Source organism: Terrapene carolina, unplaced genomic scaffold, assembly GCF_002925995.2.
Source record: "Terrapene carolina triunguis isolate 2854851 unplaced genomic scaffold, T_m_triunguis-2.0 Scaffold69, whole genome shotgun sequence".
NCBI classification, from domain to species: Eukaryota; Metazoa; Chordata; order Testudines; family Emydidae; genus Terrapene; species Terrapene triunguis.
The window spans coordinates 44,435,379-44,455,920 of NW_020664420.1; positions in this window are offsets into that span (position 1 = coordinate 44,435,379).

Sequence of the window (20,542 nt, forward strand, 5' to 3'; positions counted from 1 at the left end):
CCACAGGTTGGTTGTTAGGTAAACATAATAGCAGTGCAGCAACGCATGAAATCTATAGGCCTAGACCTAAAAGAACAGCTTAAGCAGTTAGCATAAGTGCAAGGCCTTATAGCCTGAGTAGAAGTGGTTGTTTAGTAAGTCATCATAAGTAAGCAAACTAACAATGACCTTAAGTCACAAGATGGCATCAGACTTTATTTTGTAATAATTACAAGTGCTGGAATTAAAGAAAACTGCGAATAGGTAACCACAAGAAGGCAGTTTGTACCAGCGTAGTGTGTTTTTGGAGGGGAAGTTTAGCAGATGTCTAGCTGCAGGTAACCATAGTAATGTGGTTGATGTATATGCGAATAAGCTTAACCTAATTAATATACTAACCTATAGGATAAGGACACCCCAACATGATGAGAAAGTTAAGATATGGCATAGGAGGGAGGAGCTATTCATACATATGCTTAAGGATCATCAAGGGCTATAAAACATCTGGCCTTGGATAAAGCCTCTGGAGTTCTTCCTCGGCATGCTGGAGGTAGACTAGAATCTGTCTCAGCCTTTCGAGCTCTCCTAAAGGAGAGGGCGAGTGTCCACATGTAATGGTGCAGGACATATTAACAGGGTTGTATTAGCTCACTTTACTTGTGTGGGGTGTTAGGACTAATCATGGTAACTTTTGCAATTTTATATATATATATATATATAATATAAAAAGAATCTTCCCTGTGTCTGTGGTGGTGGTATGGCTGTGTCCCATGAGGCTCCCAAAGCAATAATCCTGATAAAACTGGGCATGATCTTGGGACAAGAACCTACCAAACTGCAGTGTGCTAAATGGGGAAAGTAAATCAGTAATATAATCCATGTACCACCAATAGCTCAGGCAACAATGTAAGGTGCCATGGTAAGGTAACTTATTACTAACTGTTACGGTTATTTCCCTTTTTAAGATTGCAAGGTTAAGTGGCACAGAGCAGAAACATAGTTACCTTGTTTGTCTTAAACATGGGATGTATAACACTTGTCATTTGCATGAGTGCCTGACCCAGCACCTGATATAAGAGGTACTTCTTTCTCAGTGCACATCTCTACCATTTTCCAATTTACCACTAATAACTGTCTTAGTATATATTTCTTCTAATATATCCATTGTGCTTCTTACTTCTCACTTTCAACTACTGTGCTGAATGGTATTTAGTCCAATATCCAGTAACTTATGCAAAAGCTAATATTAAAAATTTCAGCTGAAATGCCCATGGCTGTTGGTGGTTAGTGTTTTAGTACTAGTTGTTTATAGCCCAAATCATACCCCTTTTGTGTAAAGGTTGTGATAGGCTGATTCATTTCTAACACAAATGCGGCTGCAGTGCTGCTTACTATTAATTATTGGGTTATCAAGGCTGTGCAAGACAAAAGGAAGGCACAGCTCCTGGTCTGAAGAGCTGACCATCACAATAATATTTTGCATTTCTACAGAACTGTCCATACCAGGAGGTCACAGCACTTTCCAAACACTAATGAATCAAGCCTCAGAACAACCATGTGAAGTAGGAGAGCATTATCATCCCACTTTTACACATCGGGAAGATGAGGTAGAGAGAGAGATTAAAGGCCAGATTTTTAAAAGAATTTAGGGCCTACAGATGCTCTAGACTCAACTACAATTTTAAAAATCTCACTAGGGCCCAGATCCTCCTAGTTATTTAGGTGCCTAACCTATATTGAAAACAGTGGGATTTAAATACAAAAATAGCTGTCTGTACCTATCTGCGCCTTTAGGAACCTAAAGACCTTTGAAAATCTGGCCCTGAGAGACTTGTGCAAGGTGACAGCAGAGCGGAATAGAACACTGATATTCTGATTTCTGTAATTTAGCCACAAGATCAAAATGACCACTCCCAGGTATGAGAGGAATATAACCAGTGATTAGAGCACTAGTTTGGGAATCAGACAAGTTTGTGTTTATTCCCCAGCTTTGCCACAATGTGTTGTGTGACTTGGGGCAAATCATTCAACCTCTCTGGGCCTCAGCTTCCCAGTCTGTAAAACTGAGATAATACCTATTAAATAGGCATATTTTGAGGTTTACTGAATGTTTCTAAAGTGTTTTATTTACCTGATGATAAAGTAAGATCCTACTCAAATATGATATTAAGAATAACCTAATAGAAACTGAGCACTCATTTGCACAATTCAAATCAAATGTTGCAATGCAATTTCCAGAATTGGACTTGCCGGGATAAAAGGGAAACAGCCCAACAAGTCTGTTGCTAAACTACAGTACTATAAACGCTGAATCTTAGTCAAGCTAATACTGTCTGATCAGACTCCACTTACCATTACTCGAGGTCTAGAAATGCAGGTTCTCACAAACACTGGCAAACCAAACTTCAATTGATGTTATCTGGCTAAGAAGCTGTTCACACAGATATATATATTGGCCATTATTTCACTTAAACCAGAGGCTTAGGCTTATTTTGTTGTTCTTTTGACCAGGAGATCGACCGTTGACGTTCTGTTACTGGTTTGGTGACATTAATCGACTGTCGGCCTCCCAGTCAAAAGAGCAACAGAATAAGCCTGTTTTCTCAGGGCCAACGTACTAGGCAGATCAGTCCTAGGGTAAAGATCTGCCAATTGAATGTTGAAGGGCTTTCACAGTTCAAGTGTGACTTACTGGAGAAAATGCTGAATACGACTAGCATCGATGTCGCCAGAAACTCATGTCACAAACGAAGAAAAAGCCCTTTGCTACAAAATCAATAGCTACAACCTCATAGCCAGCAATTACCACCCAAAACATGGGCTGGCGACTTACATAAAGCAGGAGATCAACAAATTTGGCTCTAGCTCCTATAGTGCACAAAGAAACAACTACAATCTCTGCGCATTGGAAAGCTAACCATCATTAAAGTATATAAACCATCTGGTGCACAGTGACCTCAACCAGCTCTGCAGAACGCACAGGACCCTGCTGTATTTGTGGGAGACCAATAGTCATTACACACAGTGCGGCTATACAGCAAACAACATTGCACGTGAAGAACTGACACGCTTGGCGTCGGCAAATAATATGCGCCTCCTTTTTGATGTGAAACAGCATTTCACTTTCCATTCTGCAAGATGGGGCAGAGGATACTGCCCTGGACTGATGTTCATCTGTAAAGATGATACAGGCACACAGATACCTGCATCACAAATCATCCTTGATAACTTCCCAAACAGCCAGCACTGACCAGTACTGATCCATATTGTCATTCAAATCCTAGTTCTCTACTCAAAACCAAAGCCATGCTAAACCTTCAGAAAAGCCTTCAACAGTCTCCGAAATGCCCCCAACATCAAAGATTTTTGACCATTTTACTGCCCTCCTAATCAGTGACACTAAGGGTATGTCTACACTTACCTCCGGGTCCGACGGCAGGCAATCGATGTTCTGGGATCGATCCTGGAAGTGCTCGCCATCGACGCTGGTACTCCAGCTCAGCGAGAGGAGTACGCGGCATCGACGGGGGAGCCTTCCTGCCGCGTCTGGACCCGCGGTAAGTTCAGACTAAGGTACTTCGAATTCAGCTACGTTATTAACGTAGCTGAATTTGCGTACCTTAGTCCGAAGTGGGGGGGTAGTGTGGACCAGGCCAAAGAAGAATTATCCCTGGGGACACAGGTCATTGTACACTCCTTGCTGGACTGCAGAGAGCCAAGAGCTCCGCCATAGATATGAGCATAGAAACCCAGAAATCGGAAAAGCCTTCCTGGCATCACTGCAGCAAGCTGGAAACAGTGGCTTGAATGCACAGAAGGTCTAATCTTCACACCTCGAGCAGATATGCCTGGAACCTGTTAAGACACCTGGGGCCTGCAAATTCCACACATGCCTCTAGGTCACAAATAGAAGTCAATGCTATCACAGCTAAACTTTTGTGGACATCAAAACAGCCAGTGGACAAATTGCAGACAAGTCCAGCATCAACTTCAGCAGGTGATGTCCACATGCACTCCAGTGTCCCATTGGTCTGGACCTTTCACAAGTAAGGAGATTGCTATAACCATGAAATTGGGAAAAGCAACAGGAAAAGATGGCATCTATCCTGATTTCCTACATAACTTTGTCCACTGGCACAGAAGGATGTTGGTGAAAATCTGCATCATCCATTTAAGACTTGTGAAATCCCCCATGTGTGGAGATAAGCCAAGGTCATTGTACTCCTGAGCACACCAGGGCCAAAGCCTTATGGTAGCCCATTATTCAAGAGGGAGATAACTAGAAGGATGATTTGTAGGTTTTAGTGGGTCTTCACTAGACCCACTAAATCGATACTTGCTGCATCAATTGCAGCAGCGTCTATCTCCCCGGTAGTCAATTTGGACCCTTTGAGCATATGTTATGTTTTTAATCACATGATCACGTATTGTATTTTCCACATGATCCTGCCTCATTCAGTGCACAGAATGGACCAGCTTTGGGGTGAATCAGGGTTATGTAGTAAAGGAGACTGTCATCTGTAGGACTCTGCCTCAGTTGTTGCAGAAGTTGGAAGGCGTGCAGTGAATGAGGAAGGGGTTGCAGGAAGAGAAAGCATGGTCTCATGGCTAAGGCTACATCCACACTACAAGCTAGGGGTGTGATTCCCCTGTTTGTGTATACATATGCCTGCTACCGCATGTATAAACAGCGGTGTAGCTACGGTAGCAATGATAGTGGCAATAGAAGCCCAGCTGAGCCAAGTACAAACCTGCCTGAAAGCTCAGCTGGGCTTCTGCTGCCACTACACTGCTAGTGCAACTATACATACACGAACAGGTATGTATTTTCACAGGTGGTTCTCTAATTGTGTATTACTCATTTTCTGAGTACCCAGCTTGAGCCCCTGAGGTCTGATTTGCAGGAGTGCTGAACACTCACAGCTACAGCTGAAGTCAAAGGGAACAGTGCTTTAAACATAAGAACTTCTATATAATGCCAAGATACTCTGAAAAAAATCAGGTCCTAAGTGTTTTACTGGGTACCCAAAATTAGTGGACTCCCTTGACCATAATTTTTCTGTACCTCATTCCCCATCTGTACAATGAGATAACATCACTCCCTCCCTTCGCAGGTGAGTTGTGAAAATAAATTCATTAATGTTTCTGAAGAACTAAGATACTAGAGTGATGAGTGATAGAGAATCCCACAAGGAAATTAATAATTGTGAAATCAGGAAAGGGCTTGAACAGTGTGCGGTGAATAAGGCTGGGGACAGCACATTGAATAATATAGATAAAACAAATATTGAATAGTTACTCATTAAGTCGGTATAATCCATCTTGTGCACTGAATGAGGCAAATTAAGATTGCACAGGCCACTTTAATTCGGGAATTTCCTAATGTTTGAGTGTTTGACTTAATAAATTTAATGTTCTTTTAACTTTTTTTTTTTGGTATGCAATATATTCAGATACTGAATGACACTGAGAATCTCCAGCAAGAATTTCCCCTTCTTTTGGGCAGTTCCAAGGTAGCTGATTAAACTGGTTTTATAGCCTCTTTACATGATGAAACTGCACAAATGGCCCATAATAAGGGCCAGGAGCTAGCCCACACAATTTGCTTCTCATTTTACTTGCTTTCTGACTGTTCCTCACACTATTTTTCACTGGGTGTTCTCTCTGCCCCATTTCTGCTCCTTTTTTCAACTCTCTGAGAGGAACGAACACCATTATTAATATTCAATAATCCTGAGTTGATTGAGTGATTCAAAATAAGTTCGTGAGTCCCCAGGTAAGTATGAACTTGTTTCTGCTGGGATAATTACCTAAAAAGAAAAAGCTAAGGTTAGGAAAGTCTCTAGCCTCATCAAACAAATAATGAGGTCAATCTTTTGTGAGACAAGGACCACAGTAGGCATGCATTATACATTCAGATGTTACTAGTTGATGGGGTTAAAACTAGGCTTAAAAGGCTCTTTGTATTCCTGCTTCTCCATCTGGAGTCTGAACCTAGAGACTGATAAAGGGCGGGTGCTGCTGTTGGGCTTGTTAAGACACAGGCTGCTAGCTCAGCAAGGAATTGATGAATGATCCTCCAGGAATAGTGAATTACTTGGTAATGGAATCAGGGAGTACCAGGCTTCTATTCCTAGTACATAGGTCACAGAATTGGAACACTGGGCTGTATATTACATTGTACATTATTATGACAGGAAGAGATGAGGTCTGTTTGTATACACTCAATGCAGAGCCCTCACCAAGGCATACTAAATAAATATAATACACTTGTCAGAGGCAGCACTTTTGAGGTGTGTGACCTGCTTTCCTTTTCAAATATACATTCCGAGTGTGAGTTGAGTAGGTCAAGGAATAGCCTGTTCTGCTAAGATTTCTGTGAACACGTATTGAATCATTCTACCAAATTGCAAGGTTTGCAAGCCAGCCAGGTCATTACTCCACCATATGAAGGGGAATAAACAAGGAAAAGCAAGACGTACTTCATTTTCAGTAGATCACAGTGGTCATTACATGCTGGGGTAGGAAGAAGCTGCACAAGTGTGGCAGTCTTGGATCTAAACAAGTAAAAGAGACAGAGAAAAGAAACTAGGGGAGGTAATGCTATTCTCTTTCTCCATCCTCTGCTGGTGCACACTCTTCCCTGCCAGGGCTGGGCAGATGGTCAGCTCAGGTATTGGCAGTATGTAGCTCTATATTTAATTGAGAGACTGCTGCATGTGAGTAATAGTAACTATTCTGGTGCTTGAGGCTAGAGATTAGCTGCCAGGTGGCTTGCTGGCTGCACAATGTGTTTCTGGTTGATAACTTTCCATCTGGGCTTACACTAACCTCCACTTCCATAATCAAAAAAGACTGAAGAGATCCCCGAATTATGTTGTTAGGCTTGTGAGGAGAGTCTCAAGCACATTTGGCCTTAAGCAGCTTCTAGCCACAGAAACTTATTGAATGTTGTACTAAGAGCTTGTCTACATGGTGGGATAAAGTGCTCTATATGGGTGTGATTACTAAAATACACTAATGTGATGCACATTAATTGGCCCATGTAGACCCTGCTGGTGAGCACTAGAAATTCCCTTGTGTGCTTTAATGTAGTACTGTTTCAAACATTAGAACACGCCAGCAGGGTGCACAATTAATGCACAGAGTGCTCTAGAATTAGTACCCCCATACAGCACATTACTCTACCATATAAAGGTGCCTTAAACTTGACAAACTGTGAGAATGAAATGGGGGAGAAAAGCAGTATTAAAAACAAAAAGAATAACGAACATCACAGTCAGCTCTCATAAGAGCATAAGAATGGCCATGCTGCATCAAACTAATGGTCCATCTAGCCCAGTGTCGTGTCTTTCAACAGTAGCCAGTGCTAGCTGCTTCAGAAGAAATGAACAGAATAAGGTAATTTTGAGTGATCCATCTCCTGTCATCCAGTCCCAGCTTCTGGAAGTCGGAGGTTTAGGGACATCTGGAACATGAGGTTGCATCCCTGCTCATCTTGGCTAAAAGCCATTAGTGGGCCTATCCTCCACAAATTTATCTCATTCTTTTTTTAATCCAGTTATAATTTTGGCCTTCACAACATCCCCTGGCAATGAGTTCCACAGGTTGACTATGCATTGTGTGAAGAACTTCCTTATATTTGTTTTAAACATGCTGCCTATTAATCTCTTAATTTCTGTTGTATTTACTCTCAAGTTATAGTGTGATATAAGAACCTGGGGGAGGGATAGCTCAGTGGTTTGAGCATTGGCCTGCTAAACCCAGGGTTGTAAATTCAATCCTTGAGGGGGCCACTTAGGGATCTGGAGCAAAAATCAGTACTCTGTCCTGCTAGTGAAGGCAGGGGGCTGGACTCAATGACCTTTCGGGGTCCCTTCTAGTTCTATGAGATAGGCATATCTCCATATATTTATATAGCATCCAAAGGCCCCACTCAGGTTCAGAGACCCACTGTGCTTGGACATTAAGCAAACACACAGGAAGAGTTTACTACCTAAGTTGAAACAAGATGCAATGAAGGAGTGTGACAAGGAGCAGAAAGGAAGAGTTACTGAATAAGATCACATGGGTACAGAGGTTAACTGGGATACCTCCAAATAATTCAAAAGCTTTTCCACACTGTTTTGTGAATAAATCAAATCTGTCTGTCCCAGACTCTGTCATCCATCGCTGGTTAGTTTATTCCCTGTAGGTGCCATTTCATAAGTAGGTTTTAACAATGAATTTGAGGGAATAGAGAGAGATCAGTTCAGTAAGAGCATTTCATGCATGGCGGGAAAAGCACAGAGATGTTTAGTGGGAGAAGCAGGCAAATTGATATTCGAGTCTGGCATCATTGGTGGAGATGAATGGGTGAGAGTGTCTGAGTATACAAGTATCAGGGGGTAGCCGTGTTAGTCTGTATCTACAAAAGCAAAAGATACATCTGAAGAAGTGAGGTTTTTGCCCACAAAAGCTTATGCCCAAATAAATCTGTTAGTCTTTAAGGTGCCACCAGACTCCTTGTTGTTTGAGTATACAAGGGCACAGTTGTGAAAAGCCTTTAAAGTAAGGAGAAGTATTTGAGGTAGGGGAAAGCAAGAAACTAGTAGCAGGAAAGGTCAGAGCAACAGGTCAGGCTATTGATTTGCGACAGATGCATTTTGAATGAATTGTGGGGGTGAGAATGGCATGGCTGTTGGAAGCTGGAGAGAAGGAGGAGGTTACGTTAATCAAGATGTGAAATGATAGGACCTAAGGACAGACCGAAGGAAAAGATCGGATTTTGGAAGAAGTGGCAGGATCTGGAAGAGAATTACAGAAAAGAGGATTTCTTTGAAAGGTATATACCCACGGGTACAAAGGTAGCTGTGCCAGGAGACCTTGCGCTTGTGTTTCTTTGGGGGGGTGGGGGGGGAGAGAGACAGGCTGTATTACTTCCATGATTCACCCTAGGACAAAAGAGAAGTCTTTTCCTGAACTCAGGTCTAATGAACAATAATAGACTTTGACCAATCCAGCAAAAAATATTCCTCAGCACTGAAAGATTCAAGTTCTGTGTGAGGAAGAGTTTCAGGGAAGAGGGCAAAGCACAGCAGGAGGCAGAAGGATAGTGTTCAGTGTTCGTGAACCCTTGCTTAGATTCCATTGCAAGGATTGTCTGCATTTTGTGCTTGTAAAGCCCCAGGTACATCACTGGTGTTAGCCAATGACGATGCGAATAATAATAGTTCTAAATGCCATCTCGGCTATTGATATTTTGTCTGTAATAAATTATGCATAGTTCAATACCAAAAATGGTACATTACTATAAAAGGCTATTTCCTACCGCTCCCAAAAGTCCCACCAGTCTGAGTAAACTGATGGGACTTCCTGTAGAATTCAGATCAAGTGCATTCCGTTGGTCTACTTTAGTAATTAAAAGGGTGGTGGGGAGGAAAAGCAGCATGTGGTCTTAATAGGAAGTAAAACATTAAGAGAATCTGACTTGTTAAGGCACATGTCTAGCCTGGCTTATTCAGGGCAGTGATACATATTTAAAATATGCTGGTGGTACTACATATTTAGAAGAACATTTTGCCAATGCCTTTAAATTACTATTTATTTCCTTATAACTCCACTGGGGATGATGCTTGTGGTGTCCAAACACATTTATCATTTTACTGGACATTTCTTCAGCCCTGATGCTCCACTGGAAGGTTATTTATGTGTGTATTGTATGTGGGAAAGCCCAGCTATGAAGGCTTTAGAATGAAAAGGAGTATTTCTATATTGGGACCTGGTTTTTGTTTTAAAAAAAAAAATCTTATGTTTTTAGAAACAGAAGGATTTGGGGTTTTGTTTTTTGGTATTTTTTTAAAAAATGCAATAGGATATTTGGTCATTAAAATCATACTCACGCTAGCTCTTTCTTCAAGTGGTCTTTTAGGTGAGCATCGTATATATTGTACTAGTAACTGTATATGCTGGAGAGCAAATATAGGTATTTCACATGTTGTTGTGATTTGGTAGCATTTTCTACTCACTTTGCAGTGGGGGAAATGACAACAAAAGGTACAGAATAATGACAAATCAGGCATACTGAGTTTCAATTTTGAATTAGTTGCTAGATCAAGCTAGAAGCCAGTGGAGTTGTCCTGCTGGATCTGAATTAGGCCCCAAACTATGAGCTACCCAGATATAGGGGAATTTCCTGAAGTCAGTATGTAGCTGCAAGGTATACATAGTGACTTATATCTGAGAGAAGCTTTGCAGAGCTCCAACTGACTCATCTGGATTTGAGGGAGAGGAAGTTCCCTTGCCACTCATCTGGTAGAACTATGGCCTCTGGCCTCCAAAACTCCCCATACAAGTATCAAATTAGAGCTGGGCAAAAAAATTTGGACAATATTTTTTTGGTGAATAATGAAGATTCTGTGACACCAAAACATGTAATGAAGATGTCAGTTTTTCCAGGGTTTTTATTTTTTTTTTAAAGGGAAATACTTTGTTTTAGACAGTTTCTAACTGACTTTTCATTTTAAAATTTCCTTTAATTTTAAATTAAGAAATGTGAAGCTCAAAAATCAAAACAAAAAACTTTTCATTTTGGGTCTAATAAAATGTTTTTATTCTACTTACACTTTTTTAAATGACTTTTTGATTTGGTAAACTTGGAAAAAGTTTGGTTTGACCTAAAACAAAAAACAAGTTTTAGAATTGCCAGCAAACCTAAATATCCATTATCTACACAGCTCTGTCAGATGTTGTAATATGTAAGATGCACCACAGAGTTTTGCATTGAATAAGGGACCCCATTAAATGGTTGTCTTTTGTGGTTTCTTGCCACAAAGTTGACCAAGAGTAGTGATTATAAAAAAGTGTAATCCATTTAAAGGGAAAGGTCTTTCAGATTAAATTTGATTGATAGTTTTCATACAAAACTACTGGTAATTTATGGGTGGTAATGGGTTTTTTTTGAGCATCTGATGGGTGGGTGCTCATTAAATTTAATATTTTATCTGAACCAGTTTGCCCATCTCTAAATATCAAGTAACAGAATACAGTAGTATACTGAACTGTTTAGAGGAGATTAAAGCAACGGATTATTTCTTGGCGATTACATTCTTATACTAGCCAAATAAATGTAAGAACCTATTAAAAAACTCACTCAAATTATTTTCAAACAGCCAAACATTATAGGCTACATTTTCAATATGTCAGTTCTATTGCCTAGGTGTTCCTGCCATGCCCATAATCAGTATCTAAATTTCTACAAAAGCACAAGAGAAAAAAGTGCTTTTTCCTCATTTGATAAAACACACCCATTACAAATAATACTTAAGTCAAACACACAAACAGAACTGTATGAAACATACTGCGTGTAGGTCTGTGGCAGGGTGAAGTCCTGCTCCTATCTTCTGCCCTGTCGACACAGATTCCGAGACCTTCGGTTGTTAAACACCCCAGTGCAATTTATTTACATTTGCTCCTCCCACCACCTTACTGAGCCATACATCATAGTTTTTCACAGCTTCAGTTTCACATGCTGCTCAGTCACTGAAGTACACTCTAAAGTGTATACATTGCTTTAAGATCCAGCCACCTTATTTTTATTGTTAATGGGAGCTGTGGGGGAAAACACTGATCATCACACTGAAAAAATAACCTTAAAAGTCCTTGCCAAATTTTAAATAGGATTTTAATTGCAAAGGAGATTAGGGGAAAATATTAACCAGAGTTTAGCCTAAAGCACATATTAACAACTGAGTTTTGAAATGCTAGGAAAAAAAGATTTTGAATAGACACTCCAACAGAAGCATAACTCTAGTGGAGTTTCCAGGGGCTTTGCTGTAATTTGTTTTACAAGGAGTACTGCAGGTTGCTTCTGTGTAGAGGAAACATGTCATGCCAGGACACTCTATGAGCCAGGACAACATCTTGAAGTGGCAACAGATTACATCCTTGCTGTCAATGTCCACAGAGGATTTCCCATTCTATAGCCTCCTCCTTGAAGAGCCAACCTAATGGATCGCCATCTATTGACAAATAGTCTTTTGGCCAGTGGTGTTACTCAGTCCTGAATTACCTTCAGACTTAATTTCTGAAGATGAAACATCTCCATTTTCATAATATTGGAGAACGTATCTGACACAAATGTGCTGTACAATAGTAATTGGAATTAAATACAGTACTGTACCTCACAGAACTTCAGTCTCCCTGGATTTATGCAATTTGTGAACGGTTTGGAAAAGTAAATACTTTACAGTACTAACGATAGAATAATTGTTTCCTGTACCATACTGTAATTTCACCTCTTGGCTACAACATAACTCCATTTGCTCACACTCGTTCTAGTTAATAATGTAGTAAGTGCATTCACAGAACTGTAACTTTGTTCCAAGGCCAGAAATCTTGGAATCATTCTTGGTCACAAACTTGACATTTTCCTCCTGCATCTTCCTTGTCTGCATATTTGCTTATCAGTCTCTCCAGAACATTTTCAGACTAAATCCTTATCTTGACCCTGTCTCTGATGAAATTCTTATTCATGCCTTACTCATTTCCCAGCTTGACTATTGCAATTTCCTCTTTCACAACCTTCCTAAATCACTACTTCGAATTTGAAATGTAGCTGTGCACAAAAGTTAATATTCGTATGTTTTGGATTTGGGGAAGGATGCAAAGACATTTGCTTATCCAAAAAACTACACATCATCTGTGAGGATTTTACCTATGAGATGAAATCTTTGCATGATATCATAAGTGTATTGCACCACTAAGCACTGAGTTTAAACTGAAATATAGAAACAGCATTATCATGTGTCTAGTCCAGCTTCCAAGTTTGCGACACACTCACCTTTCTGCATTATGTTGAGAAGGGTGGTGGGCTTGTAAAAGAATAAATCTGGGTTTCAATCTCATTTTGTCACAGAATTCCTCTGACATGCTGGTTGAATTACTTAACCTCTCTGTGGCTCAGTTTCACTATGTGCAAAATGCCTAAAATCACACATGAGATCTAAGGCAGAGCTGATGATTGAACCCAGATCTGAGTCTTAGTCTGGTGTCAACCACAAGATCAAGTTTCCTACCTTGTTCCCGCTGCTTACGTAACACTTGTCTCCTCTTCTTCCCTGAGTGTAGGTTTGTCATAGGTGGTGAGGAGCCTTCTCCTTTGCAGCATGAAATGCTAATCTGGAAGAATTTACCTGTATTTCTCTGACTATTTGATCCTCCATTTCAAACTCATCTTAAAAACATTTCTCTCTCTTCCTAGACAATACTTTAAAAAAGAAAACCCACAGCATCTGAGAAAAATTAACTCTGCAACTGCATTATTCATAGGGTAAAACTGTCAAAAGCACTTAAGTGATTTACGTTACCAAGTCCCATTGACTCCTCCCAATGAAAATCAATGAGGCTTAGGAGTCTAGGGCTAGATTCATAAAGGTTGCACTGCTTAACCCCTAGTGCGCTGTTGCGTAGTGGAATTCTCAGCCCCAAGTTAGGTGCCAAGGCTCCCCAATCATTGTAGGGGGGAGGAGAAGTGTCTAAGAAAAGGGATTCTCAGAAGCCAGCAAGCAGTGCAGGGACCCACCTAAGTTACTCAGGAGTGAAATGCAGAGTTTAGGGCTCATATTTACAAAGGCACTTAGGTATCTAACTCCCATTGATCTGGGTACCAGGTGCCAAACGGATAAGCTAGAGATAGGCACTTCCCTCTTCATGAGACTCTGAGCCATGAACCTTCTCCTGGAGTTTGGGGCCTAAGCCAGATGAGCCCTTCCTTGCGGAAAAAGCAGATAGAGACCTGTGACAGTGTACCCCATAAGGCTTTATGGGGAGGGGGTGCTTATAAATGTATGTATGACATAACTGGAATATGTTTTGTGCTGCCTGTGCCAGGTAACATATCTCCGTAAAGGTTATGGTCTACTATATCTATTCATCCTATTTGTACATATATATATCATTTTCTACTTGAGGTTAAGAATATGAGCTGTATGCTTGCTTGGTTTCTAAGTAAGCTTTGGGAGGCATTTGGTCAGCTTCTTTAGGAAGGAATTCGCCAGGTTAAGTACCTGATCAGGAAACACTTGGGGAACAATGCATCTTGGAATGCTCCAATCCACATAAGAAGTCTTCCTGGAGACATGCAAGAAACCATGTGGACAATGGCTTCAGCCTGTAAAGACTGAGTCATGCAGGGACATGTGACTTGCCCAGGTGACTCCAAAACTCCATCTTGGAGCTGGACTTTGCATAGGAGGGGGGTCTCCACCCACAAGAGAGAGTCTATTTAAACCTGGGGGAGACCCCTCCATTTTGTCTTCAGCTGGCTAAAGAAGGAGCCTCTCCACCTTCCCCCCCCCCCCAGGATACTTGAGGGAGACTGAAACAAAGGACAGTAACTACAGGGGGTGTGAGTGATTGCTGGACCCAGGCTAAAAGGAAATTAGCCTGTAAAAGGGAGTGCTCTGAAACTGGTGAGGAAATCATCTGTATTTAGTTTGATTAGACCTAGATTTGCGCATTTTATTTTATTTTGCTTGGTGACTTACTTTGTTCTGTCTGTTACTACTTTGAACCACTTAAATCCTACTGTCTGTATTTAATAAAATCACTTTTTATTTAGTAATTTACTCAGAGTATGTATTAATACCTGGGGGAGCAAACAACTGTGCATACCTCTCTATCAGTGTTATAGAGGGTGAACAATTTATCAGTTTACTCTGCATAAGCTTTATGCAGGGTAAAACGGATTTATCTGGGTTTAGACCCCATTGGGAGTTGGGCATCTGAGTGCTAAAGACAAGCACGCTTCTATGAGCTGTTTTCAGGTAAACTTGCAGCTTTGGGACAAGTGATTCAGACCCTGGGTCTGTGTTGGAGCCAGACAGGAGTGGCTGGCTCAGCAAGACAGGGTGCTGGAGTCCTGAGCTGGCAGGGAAAACAGAAGCAGGGGTAGTCTTGGCACATTGGGGGGCAGCTCCCAAGGAGGTTTCTGTGATCCAACCCATCACAAGACCCACCCCAGAATACCAAATAGCCTGGTGGTTAGGATGCTTGCTTGGATGTGGGAGACCTGGCCTCAAGTCCCTGCTCCAAATGGGGAACAGAAGGGAGTCAAACTTGGGTCTCCCAAATCTTAGGTGAGTGTCTGAGCTACTGGGCACATTGGGACACATGCATCTCTCCCCCAACCCCAACTGTCTTTTATGCAGGGCCTAACCCTACAGGCATGCTGACAATTTGGGCAGGTATACACGGGGGGTTACGTTGGCTTAACTACATCTCTCAGGAGTGTGGATTTTTTCACAACCCTGAGAGAGGTAGCTAAGCCAATGTAACTTATCAGTGTAGACCAGTCCAAAATTGTCAGCAGATTCTCAGTTTGGCTTCATATCCTTCACCAAGCTCACACCGTGGGCTAAATTTTACCATGAAGAAATAATGAAGGAAATAAGTTGCCTTATTGCAATATGTTGCTCTTTTTATCCCAATTTAAATATGTATTAATATGTATTTAATCACAAATGGACTTACTATGGTTGATGTAATTCAAACAAAATTGCCTAGTGAATAAAAACCGCTTTCATTCTGCTGCCTGAATGGAATTAATCTCATGACCAGGTGAACGTCTTCCACTATAGATGTGGTCCTATCTCCTTCATTGCCACCACCGTTTTTGTCAAATAGTACTACTTTTCTACTCACCTTCACAGAATAATACCATGCCCAAGCTCAGTCATCTAGTTGTCACCCTAGCCTTCACCTGCTGCACACGCCTCCATCCCCTCACAGTATTTTATTGACTTTTTCAAAGAGTTAACAAGACATGACCTCCCACCTTGCCTGTCCTTCCGTGCCTACTTTTACCAATATTGATGATTCTTGTCTGCTCTCCTCTTATTAGCTCCTCCATCTACTCTAGTGAGACCAACCATTCCCTTATCTCCACTCTCAGCCCCTCCTCTTTATGATTTCTTCCCTTCACAGTATAAGCATATGCTGATCTGACTCACCCCTTTTAAAAAAATAAATAAAAAAAATAAAAGTCCATACTTGACCCCACCTGCCTCCTAAGCTACCATATCATCTTCCTTTGTCCCTTCACATCTAAGCATACATTACCTACAGCCATTGATTTAAGTTCCTCTTCTCTAATTCCACTCCGGATTCCCTCTGGCAGGCTTTTTATCATCTCCATTCTTCTAAACTTCTCACACAGATGTTGTGTGGCCAAAATTCAGAACTTCTTTCATCCTCATCTTCCCTGACTTTCCTACTGTTTTTGACACAGTCTGTCATACCCTCTTTGAAATCTTGTCCTCCCTTGGTATTAACTCCAGCCTCTTATGGTTCTCCTGCCTCTCATAGACTCCAAGGTCGGAGGGACCACTATGATCTTCTAGTGTGACCTCCTGCACAACGCAGGCCACAGAATCTCACCTACCCTGTAACAAACCCCTGACCTATGTCTGAGTTATTGAAGTCCTCAACTTGCGGTTTAAAGACTTCAAGGTGCAGAGAATCCTCCAGCAAGTGACCCGTGCCCCATGCTGCAGAGGAAGGCAGCATTTTTGCATTTTCTTCTGTGGGTCCATGTATTTCCATCCTCCACTGACTCACAGATTCTGTCCTGGCCTTACTCCTTTGTTCTCTACATCCTTTCTGTAGGTGATCTTATTGGCTATCCTGGCTTCACTTACCATTTTCATGCGAATTCCACACACATATGCCTCTCCAGTCCTGACCTGTCTCCATCTATCCAAACCTACATATCTCATCTTATTTCTCTAACAGTTCCTGGATGCCTTGTTGCCAGCTTAATATAGCTAAAACTGAACTCCTGACCTTTCCTCTGAAACCTCTCCACTCTCCTCGCTCTTTGTCACTGTGACACATCTTTAACTCTTCCCTCTTCTCCCCCTATACATTTTGCATACTTAGGAGGGATAGGGGTAGCTCAGTGGTTTGAGCATTGGCCTGCTAAACCCAGGGTTGTGAGTTTAATACTTGAGGGGGCCACTTAGGGATCTGGGGCAAAATCAGTACTTGGTCCTGCTAGTGAAGGCAGGGGGCTGGACTTGATGACCTTTCAGGGTCCCTTCCAGTTCTATGAGATAGGTATATCTCCATATATATTAGGAATCACTGAATGTTTTCAGTGTATGTACTGAAAACATGTGAATGCATCTGACTCTACACAGAGCCTCTCCAACATGGTTACTTTAAGGCCAATTACCTGGTGAAACAATTCAAAGCAGACTTCGTTTGGCAGAGACAATTAGAACAAATACCAAAATACTTTTCATGGGGTTGCAATCTCTGAGTTATTTCTAATCTGGACCTTTTCAGTGGACATTGTTTTCTTTTTTAAAAGCACCACAGTTCAACAACCACAGTGTTTCTATCAGCAATAAGTATAGAAAGCATAGCCTGGTGTATGTCAGGAATAGACTGTTTCTCCATGTCTTTCAATAGCCATGTGGCAACAGTAATTGTTCACCTAATATGGTGGTAATAGAAAAATGGGCATGCATATTTAACACGTATTGTCATTTTTGAAAAAAAGTTTGTTGTGACGAGTTGGTGGCTCTTCTTTGCTTCTGTGACCATCCCAGCACGAGGTGACCGCCACCATCTGCTTCACAGATCATTTTGGATATTGCTAAAATAAACATTGCAAAGAATTTGAATGCTGCATTAGGCCTTTCATTTAAAAGGAAAAAGAAAAAGTAAACTCTAATTTTTTTGTTTCTGGTGCTTAGTCCCACACAAGTGCTTTGGAAATAGCTCTCTCATGCATTGTCCTACCTATCAAATATAAGGGACGATTAACAACAAGAGGTTAACAATCCCATTGCAAAACAGAATACTGAGAAGAAAGTAGCTTCTAAAAAAAGCTATCATTTCTCTTTGGAAATCTGTAGCAAAACTAGTTTCTTGACAGGAATCTCTGGTGCATCCTAACTTACACCATTCCTCTCCTTCAATCTTCCAAAATGAGGAGAAAATAGTCACATCTGCATCCCACGGTTGGACAGAGAATCAGAGGAAAGGCTCAGAAATGTGAGCCTTTACCATCAAATAATGTTTTCGTCTAAAAGGAAAAAAGGTAGTGTTGATTGGTAATGGGATAGACTTTCACCCTTAAGAGGCAACTACTAAGCCAATTTAGCTCAGTAATGAACAGTAGGTTACCATCTAAGAGCAATTTTGTGGCCTATGTGAAATTTTTTTGGTGGTTTTAATCCTGTTCTCAGTAGACAATCCCCATTTTACCAATATTGACACAAATGTTCTCATGACAGTCTCAGAGAGCTCGGCCGAAGATGACATGGGCTTGAAGAAAAGACTTTTACCCGACAAGGCAGTTAGTCTAGTTTAAAGAAGGAGTGTATTGGTAGGGCATACACTACAATTTTCAGTGCTTCATCTGACCTGCTGCTAAAGAGCCCCAATCTCTTTAGGGTTCATGCTCGAGGCCCATTAATCTGGGGCTTTTCGGAAGTGCTAATGTCACTTGTAAACAACATTTTTGTTATGGATTGAGCGAAATCACCACCTTTCATTTAAGATAGTTGTAAGAAGCCAGAGCTGGTCAAATCCTGTGCACTGAATGGGGTCTTAGAGGGAAAAAAATAGTTATGTGATCATGTAATTAAAGACTGTAGCACAATACATATGCACAAGAGGTCCAAATAAATGTTCACAAGCAACCTTAACAGGCATTTCCTAACTCCAGTACTCACCACACACTCCAGCCAGGAGTTCTCTCTCTCAAATCAGTGGATCACAGTGTCTTTGCCCAATTAGTCCCTGTTCTGCCCCCAAAATCCAGCTCGTCAGACTGGTTTCCCCCCACCTGCTCATCTCCCCTCTCAGTAGTTCCCAGTCCTCCCATTCCCTAGCTCCCAGTTGTGGTCTACTTGCCTAGCCACTCTCAAGTCTCTCCCTCTACCACCTCCATGCCCAAATCTACTCTTTCCCCTCTGCATTTGAGTCAAGATCCTTTCTCCCACACACTGCCTAATGGGGGAAGGGTGGGGCTTCAGAGCACAGGACAGACCAGGAAGCACCTCACCAAAATGGCTATTTTCTTTAAAAACAAACAAACAAAAAAACACCGTAAAACAACATTTTCTGCTACTCTTGTTCTCTGAGAGAGCTGAACTGTTTTGGCTGAAACTTTCCCCAGAAAATCAGCCTGCTAGAGAAAATTTCAACCTCAATGGTTAAAGTCTAGCAAAGTTAAAAGGAACTGGAAACAAGGTCTTACAATGGAAAGAAATGGCCAACCTTAAGAATAGGTGGCACTGTTCACTGCATAGCACAACAGACCGTGCTATGTGGATCTCCTACTGGTTCTTAATATGTACATTGTAAGCAACTGGCTAGACATTAATTCTATTTATCTGGTTTTGTTGCAGAAGCAGAACTGCTCAGCCAACATGCAGCTAGCATAGGTGCATGGGGGAGGAATAGCTCAGTGGTTTGAGCATTAGCCTGCTAAACCCAGGATTGGGAATTCAATCCTTGACGGGGCCACTTAGGGATCTGGGGCAAAATCAGTACTTGGCCCTGCTACTGAAGGCAGGGGGCTGGACTCTATGACCTTTCAGGGTCCCTTCCAGTTCTATGAGACAGGTATATCTCCATATATTATATTAATGTCCCATAAATTACAACTGATTTCAGTGGTGCTTCCTATAAAACACCGGGGGAACTAATGTCAAGCATTCACAGATGTATCTGCAGCATGGATATAGATGGATGTAAGCATAGTTAATATGCAGAAGTATTTTGTACAACAAGAATGTTACTTTATGCCTACAAATCTAATTATCAAACATTTTAAAATGAAGCAATACAATGCATCGTCCAAGAAAGTTTTTATTTCTGAATTTGTTGGCCAGTAACATTAACTGTTTTGAAAAGGAAAAATAAAGACATTTTTCCAGAGAGCTCTTTTAAAGTATTAGTTTGCTATGTTTCTAGATACTCAAGCATGAAAAAAACAAACATTGTTTGGATTGCTTCACCATATGGTTAAATCTGTGGCTTGGAATAGTAGGGAATATTAGGAACTAGATGAGGTGGGGTTGTACATGAATATCATTGTTATATCAAACATCTTTTTAAAAAAAAAAGTTTGGAATTCTGCAAATACAACAAACTAAATGTGAATCTAATATAAGGAGACATGCAGTAGTTGTTTTATCAAACAATTCTTTGGGATGCATAATTTACATGTGACAGAGGCCACAGTAGGGTTTTTCTTTGTTTCTAAAAATCTTCTGGAAAAGGAAACCTGTAACCACATAACTTTGAAACTGCTTTTTGGAACTCAAATTTAAAGATAGGACCAAATCTTGAGGACCAGAGACAAAACACTCACAGCACAGGTCAAGGCATGTGAAATGGTCACAAAGTTCACCTTTGTAATCTTCTGATCTTGGATTGCTGCATACCGAACCAACTGCTTGGCAGGGCGCCGGGGGGGAGGGCGGCCGGAGCCCTGGGAGGAGGGTGGTGAGCCCCGGCGGGGGCTCGGCTCTCCCCCCCCCCCCCGGCGGCCAGAGCGCCGGGGGCA